Source organism: Suricata suricatta, chromosome 3 (genome assembly GCF_006229205.1).
Source record: "Suricata suricatta isolate VVHF042 chromosome 3, meerkat_22Aug2017_6uvM2_HiC, whole genome shotgun sequence".
NCBI classification, from domain to species: domain Eukaryota; kingdom Metazoa; phylum Chordata; class Mammalia; order Carnivora; family Herpestidae; genus Suricata; species Suricata suricatta.
In genome coordinates this window covers 112,449,752-112,457,633 of record NC_043702.1, presented here as the reverse complement: position 1 = coordinate 112,457,633, position 7,882 = coordinate 112,449,752, and the positions used below count along the sequence as shown (strand labels likewise).

General features: G+C 45.6%; 1 long non-coding RNA gene across 1 annotated transcript; it reads right to left on the bottom strand.

The window, feature by feature from the left end:
• Nucleotides 1-5,191: 5,191 nt before the first annotated feature.
• On the bottom strand, nucleotides 5,192-6,212 carry LOC115286921. The gene is made up of 2 exons (XR_003906336.1): nucleotides 6,112-6,212; nucleotides 5,192-5,389 (listed from the first exon to the last, which is right to left on the bottom strand). It is a non-coding gene; the product is annotated as an uncharacterized LOC115286921 (long non-coding RNA).
• Between the last annotated feature and the right edge of the window lie 1,670 nt (nucleotides 6,213-7,882).

Below are 7,882 nucleotides of genomic sequence, written 5' to 3'. Positions count from 1 at the left end.
GACCCTCCCCTGATCACGCTCTCTCTCTCTCTCTAAAAAATAAATAAAACATTAAAAAGATTAAAAAAGAAAATATTTTGTGTGTTAAACGGGCATGCAAATTCATGACAAGGGGGAGACTGAGCGGAAGGACACGGATCCATGGACTCAGGCACGGAGGCCTTCAGCAGAGGTGGGAGATGCGGAGTGGGAATCACAGTGGGAGAAACGACTCCAACTCAGTTGAAGAGCGAAGGTGGTGGCAGGGGGTTCAGAAGAGAAATACTGAGAAGCCAGGTGCTGTTTGGATACTTTGGAGAAACTGATTCAAGAGCCATTGTGGAGGGCCGCGGGTGGGGGCCAGAGAGCAACTACTGGGGAGTGTTGGATAGACACCTGTGTGAAGAGTTTCATGTTCAACGAGGAGACTGAACACAGAGGGGGACTGGGTGTGAACTGGCCTCGAAGCCAGTTCCAGTCCTGACTGTGCTAACCACCACTGAGAATTGCTGTAGCTTTCTAAGGAATTTTTTAAAGCTTATTTATTTATTTATTTTGAGAGTGAGAGTGAGAGAGAGAGACCAAGGAAGGGGCAGAGAGAGGAGAGAGAATCCCAAGCAGGTTCCTCACTGTCAACACAGAGCCAGATGCGGGGCTCGAATGCACAAACTGTGGGATCATGACCTGAGCCGAAATCAAGAGTTGGCTTAAACGACTTAGCCACCCAGGTGCCCCCAGAGTCACTATAGCTTCTAGACCCTGGTGTCCTCAGCTGCCTGATTGAGGGTTAGACCAGACCAGCTGTTCTCAGGCTTTGCTGCAAGGTAGAACCGTCTATGGTGCTATTCAGATCTTCGATGCCTGGGCTCACCCCCAAGACCTTCTGATTTAATTGGGGTGGGGTAGGGCATGGGTACACTTGAACAACTGTCTATAAAAAAATTTTTTTGTCTTTATTTTATTTTGAGAGACAGAGACAGAGAGTGAGCGGACGAGGGGCAGAGCGAGAGGGAGACAGAATCCGAAGCAGGCTCCAGGCTCTGAGCTGTCAGCACAGAGCCCGATGTGGGCTTTGAACCCACAGACTATGAGATCATGACGTGAGCAGACGTCAGACGCTCAGCCGACTTAGTCACCCAGGTACCCTTACTTGAACAACTTTGTTGAGATATAACTCTCCCTTTGAAAAAAAATCTACCCTTTAAAAGTGTACAACTCAATGAGATTGCTACAGAGTTGTGCAAACATCACCTCCATTGAATTTCAGAACATTTTCTTCACCCCCCCAAAGAAACCATGTACCTATTATCTCTCCACTAAGCCCTAGGAAACCACTAATCCACTTTGTGTCTCTATAGATTTGCTACTTTGGACATTTAATAAATGGAATAAGACAATATGTGGTCTTTTGTGATTGCCTTCTTTCCCTTAGCATAATGATTTCAAGGTTCATCCGTGCGGCAGATCTTGTCAGTGCTCAATTCCTTTTCCTGGCCTAATAATATTCCATTGCATGTTGAGCATGAGTAGTTTTTATAATTATTTTTTTAAAAATAGACTTTAGGGGCCCCTGGGTGGCTCAGTCGGCTAAGCATCCGGCTTTTGCTCAGGTCCTGATCTCATGGTTTGTGGGTTCGAGCCCTGCATCAGGCTCTGTGCTGACAGCTGGCTCAGAGCCTGGAGCCTGCTTCAGATTCTGTACTTTCCTCTCTCTGTGACCCTCCCTTGTTCATGCTGTCTCTCTCAAATAAATAAAAAACATTAAAAAAATTAAAAAAAATAGACTTTATTTTTTTAAGTTCTTTTTTTTACGTTTATTTATTTACTTTTCAGAGTTGTGGGGGGACAGAGAGAGGAGAGAGAGGAGAGAAACAATTCCAGGCAAGCTCTGAACCATCACTGTGGAGCCCAACATGGGGCTCAAACTCAGGAATCATGAGATCATGACCTGAGCTAAAGTCAAGAGTCAGGTGCTCAACTGACTGAGCCCCCCAGGCATCCCCCAAATAGACTTTATTTTTGAGAGTAGTTTTAGGTTCACAGCCAAATTGAGAGGAAGGTATGGAGATTTCCCATACACTCCCTGCCCTGACATGTCCGCAGCCTCCCCCCACCTTTCACATCCCTCCCCAGAGTCATACATTTGTTACCTTCAATGGTCCTACACAGATACATCATAATTACCCAGAGTCCAGGGTTTACATTACTGTTTCCTCTTGGTATTGTGCTATGATATAATGACTTATAAGAAATATGTATTTGGGGGGTGCCTGGGGGGCTTAGTCAGTTGAGGCTGTGGCTTCGGCTCAAGTCATGATCTCACAGTTTGTGGGTTCAAGCCCCATGTCAGGCTCTGTGCTGACAGCTCAGAGCCTGGAGCCCGCTTCAGATTCTGTGTCTCCCTCTCTCTCTCTGACCCTCCCCTGCTTGTGCCGTCTCTCTCTGTCTCTCAAAAAATAAATAAAAAACATACAAAAAAATTAAAAAAAGAGAAATATGTATTTGGTCATTCAGATAAGCAAAATATGTTTCTCAGATATATTGGTCTTCAACCGTAGTTCCTGCCAACACTTCAGAGCCATAAGGATGAAATGGGTGTCCTGGTATTAGTGAAGGTGACTTTTGGATCCCTCGCAAGAATGGGGCCGGTTGCCAGGAAGACCAACCATGTGGAACTTTCATGCCCACCCCCTGACTTCCGGGGAGGCAAGAGAGGCCAGAGGTTGAATCAGCCAATGGCCCATGACTTAGTCAGTTATGACTATGTAATGAGGCCTCATAAAAACCCAAGGGGAGGGCCTTTGGGCTCTTTTCAGAGACCTTCCACACTTGGAGAATGAAACACTTCACCATGCAGATGCTCTGTGTTGGGGGACCCCACTCAACGCATCTCTTCATCTGGCTGTTGATTTGTATCCTTCGTTGCATCCTTTAATAACCTCGTAAACAGAAATATGTGTTTTTGAGTTTTGTGAGCTGCTCTAGCAAATTAATTGAACCTACAGAGGAGGTCATTGGCACCTCCAATTTGTAGCCAGTCTCCAGAGGCATAGGTGACTAGCATCTGAAGTCAGAAGTGGAAGACGTCTTATAGGACTGAACCCTTAATCTGTGGGATCTGATGCTACCTCCAAGTAGATAGCGTCAGAATTGAGTTGAATTCTCAGACTCCCTGCTGGGGTATTTTGTGTGGGTAACCCTCCCCCACTACAATGCAATGGAGTCTAGGAACCTTCAAAGACGTGTATTCCCTGAGTTTGAACGAATGCATAATAACATGTACTTACCAATACGGTATCAGAATAGTTTTACTCTAAAAATCCTCTGTACTTCCCTTATTAAATCCTTCTTCCCCTCAAACCCCTGGTAACTGCTGATCTCTTGACTGTCTCCATCGTCTTGCCTTTTCCAGAATGTCATATCATGGATAATTTTAAAGCTCCATGTGCAGCCATGATTAATAACCATTAGATGCTCATTAAGACCCTACTGGGCTCCATGGCACTTATGGGGGGGGACAGGACAGCCAACAAGAGCCGCTGTCTGGCAAAGCCAGTTTCCATCACTACTGTGTCTGCATCCTGACTCACTGATGAGAGAAAAGTTTGTACCTCCAGTTTTCATCTATTTTGCAGAGAACTTGGCTGTTGTGCCCTGACAAGCTGGTGGGATATGCAACTGCCCATGCCCCAGGAGAGCAGGAAGGCAGAGAGGGAGCAGGAGAGGGCACGCTGGAACCCTGGACTGAAGGGACACCTCAGTCTAGTCTCTTCGAAGAGGAGGCTGGTAAGTCTCAGATAAATCCTGAAGAAAGGTGGAGAAGGTGCTTCTAAAATCTGAAAATACTTCCATGGAGTTTAAGAGGCTCCCTTGTTGCACAAAACACAGATTTAGTTGTGACATCACTGAGTAAATTCCCTAGTTGCATGCTCACAGCTGCACTGAGCTCCTCTCCTGGGGTCTTTGGCCCTTTGGGCTATTGTTCATTGAGCAGAAGACCCCAAATGGGCTCTTTCCAGGTAGACGGGCTGGTGCCAACCCATGGAAATCGCCAACCACTGGGTTAGAAAAGATGGCCGCACCTGTTCTCATTCTGGGTGGAATTTTATTGTACCCAGAGGTGTTCCAACAGCTGTTCAGACCATTAGTGAGAAGTAGGCTAACACATCTGTCTCTGTGTTGTTTTTTGTTTTTAACCTGGGAAGAAACTGAGTGATTGTCAACACTATCACAAAGCGGGATGAAGACAGATGAAGACACATAACTCACAGATGCAGTGATGAAGACACCTCCTGTTATTGTGAAATTATAAGAAGGAGCCCCCAAATTCAAGACCACCACTGTCAACCTGCTGTCTATTCAACAGCCCAAGCCATGTTGTGAAATAGCAGGCAGACAATGTTTCTCCCTCTCTTCGGCTTAATAGTCCTCAAAAACTTTCCTATCCTTAGGATAAAATCCAAGACCTTCAGCCTGGCTGAGGGGTCCCTACAGGATCAACCTGCTGAGAGATTACTGAGGATCAACCTCAGGGACAACATGCCCTCCTCAGAGATGCCTGCCTTTCCCTCTCCCACTGTCTGAATTAAATCCTTTCTTACTTTTTTTATGGCACCCTTTGTCTGTGTCCTCCAGCTCCATGTTGGGGCAGAGAGGTAAAATGGGCACCATGAGACCTTTTCCTGCAGAAAAAGCGCTAAGGTCCTGGATAGTTTACAGGCCACTCAGGGTAAGGGGAGGCATGGCTCACAGGTCACAGGTATCACAACATCTGGCTGGTGATTACACTCAGGGCAAAGGCAGGAGACTGTCAGGTCATGGGTTCTGATGGCTGGGTGGAAGACAGTGACATTTACTGTGAGGGAAATGCAGGAAAGACAATGACCAGTCATCTGGGATATATTTGAAAATGCTGAACCACATGATGGAGCTCAGTGGACCACTAGGAAGCTGCCACCCACCACCGTCCTCCAGAACTCTCCACCCATGCAACTGCCCTGCTTCGAGGGCAGGTCCAGGATCATCAGTGCCTCCCTGTCGACAGGCCTGGAGATGGGGGCCTGAGGGAGAGCAGCCAGGCCATGTGTGTGGCCCCCGTTTGCTAACAGTGTCTAGGTCCCCGCCATTGTTGGGCGATGTTTAGAATTGTGGACAAAAAGACTTGAGGGACCTTTGAGGTCCTCTAGAGGGAGCACCGATATGGCCATGTTTCTTCATGTAAAATCTTGTTTATTTTTCCAAATGGCCCTTCCAGTTAGCCAGGGTGGTCCCCATTTTGAGAGAAGAAGAAACGTTTGAAGGAGTTGAGCATCTTGGTCAAAGTCACACAACTAGTAGTTTACAGAACCGGGACCCATGCTTAGGTTTCCTGATTGGAGCAGCTCTGGCTTCTTCCTGGGAGCTTCTGTCACTAGAGAAAGGCATTATGAGAAACAGGTGTAAGAAGAGTGCAGGGGACACCAGGGTGTTCTGGTAGCGATCAGGCTGTTTTCACCAGGTCAGTTTGATGCCAAAGGATGTCAGTGTGATCTGGACCCTACTCCTTCCACGAGGACTGGTTTGAAGAGGGCTGAGCATAAAGAAGCTCTGGATCATTCATATATCTTTTTTTGAAAGACCTCCCCCCTTTTCAAAAAATTTTTTAAATTTATTTTTGGGAAAGAGACAGAGGTTGAGTAGGGGAAGGGAAGAAAGAGAGGGAGACACAGAATCCGAAGCAGTCTCCAGGCTCTGAACTGTCAGCACAGAGCCCAATGCAGGGCTCTGACTCACCAACCGTGAGATCAGTGACCTGAGTAGAAGTAGGATGCTCAAGTGACTGAGCCATCCAGGTGCCCCAAGACCTCCCCCTTTTTATTCTGTTCCCAGGAAGAATCAAATCAGGCACAGAATCAAGTTGGTCATATTCATTGATCCATAACATGTGAGGAATTGTGCTTACAAGACTCTTCCCATTTTTTAATTAGTTATTATTGTCTCTGTTGGTCCCCCTTCCAATCCACCTTTCACCATACACATCTTCAATAATACACAGTGTTGTTTTGCAGGTAGTTTAAAGGCTCTTATAAATTTTATGCTATAAATAGTCTATTTCTTGCATTAGGGGGTTAACATTATGATTTTGAGATTTACACGTTTTATGGAATCCAGGTGTTCTTCTGTTTGCTGCAAAGTAGTTCGCCAGATACACGTGACGTATTTTGCTTGTCCATTTCCCCAGTAAGGGCCTCTGGTTGTCTCCACTTCTGCAGTCCATAAAGCTCTGCATGAACTTCATTGTGTAAGTCTCTTTGTGAACTCACAGGCTTATTTCTCCAGTGTATCTACCAAAAACAGTTTCCCGGGTTCTTGGGAATACACAGAGAAAACGCTTTTCGAAGTGCGGTAGCTGACGTTTGTACCGACAATACTCAAAGGTCACGTTGCCCCACATCCTTGTCAGTGCTTGACGTTTTCCAACTCTCTAATTTTTGTCAACTTAGTGCGTGTAAAGTGGTATTTGTTAGTTTGGGGGTGATTCTCCAAAAATCCCAGTGTCCACAGTCACCTTTGCTAGCACTGGAGAGAATATACTTAATGTATCAAATGCTATGCTGGCTGCATTTCTATGTGCCTTTGAGCCTTTCTTTCCCTGATGTAAGATCCTAAGTATATAATAAAAGCGCTTGCCTCTTAGCATTGTGGAAGTGTGGTCTAAGGATGTGGTCCTTAGTGAGTGCTCCATAAAGGCTGTTAAGATCATTATTGTCATCGTTACTGTGAACATCAAGTAATTAGCATGGCATTCAATATGTGTCATTCCACCAGAGTGTAGACTCCACAAGAAATCGGATTTGGGTCTCTGTCGTGTCCCACTGTATCCCCAGCACTTAGAAGGATTTGGCCCACAGATGGTGTTCAAGAAGAACTTCTAAATACAAGAATAATAACCATGAGCTGCTGTAATAATGCATACAAAGTAACTAACACTGTGGATGGCCCATAAGGGCTCAACAAATGTTGGCCAATAGATATAAGCTTTGTGACTTGTGTCACAAAGGCCCCTACATCTTTTGCTTGTTTCACAGAGAGGAGTTAGGCCACTGAGTCTCAAAGTTGGTTTCACTTTGGGATCAGCTGGGGGAGATGTCAACATAACCAAAGGCTGGGCAGTCTCCCAGCATGCAGTTCACCACTTGCTTCTCATGAAATACAAATCACTCGACCGAGAGAAAAGGAGCAAGGGAAGCCTGGCAGACACCGTCTTAAATCAAGAGATCAAAGTGAAGGCCATCAGTAATGGGATAAATAAAAATTGTGAGCCACCCCCTGGGAGGCAAGGAGAACAGAATACCTTTTCTGTGATATTCCTGCCACACATGAACAAATTGAACCTACTCATAGGGAAACACTTGAGAAATCCAAGTTCAGAGACATTCTACCACAGACTCTTGAAATGCATCAAGGTCCTGGAAGTCAAGGAAGGACTGAGGAACTTTCCAGACTGAAGGAGACTGAAGACACCTGACCAAACACCTTGTGATTTCTGAAGCGCACCCTCTCATTGTTAAAAATGTTGTCAAGGAGTGTCTGGGTGGCTCAGTCGGGTAAGTGCCCAGCTTTAGCTCAGGTAATGATCTCATGGTTTGCGGGTTTGAGCCCCGCGTCAGGCTCTGTGCTAACAGCTCGGAGCCTGGAGCCTGCTTCAGATTCTGTGTCTCCCTCTCTCTCTGACCCTCCCCTGTTTGCACTACTGTCTCTCTCTGTCTCTCAAAAATAAGTTAAAAAAGCATAAAAATTGTTTTAAATGTTGTCAAGGCAATAATACTAATATTGTTTTTTATTAAACCATATCAGTGAAATTCAAATAGAGTCTGAGGATTCGTTGGTAGGGATATAACAATAATTTCCTGATTTGGATTTT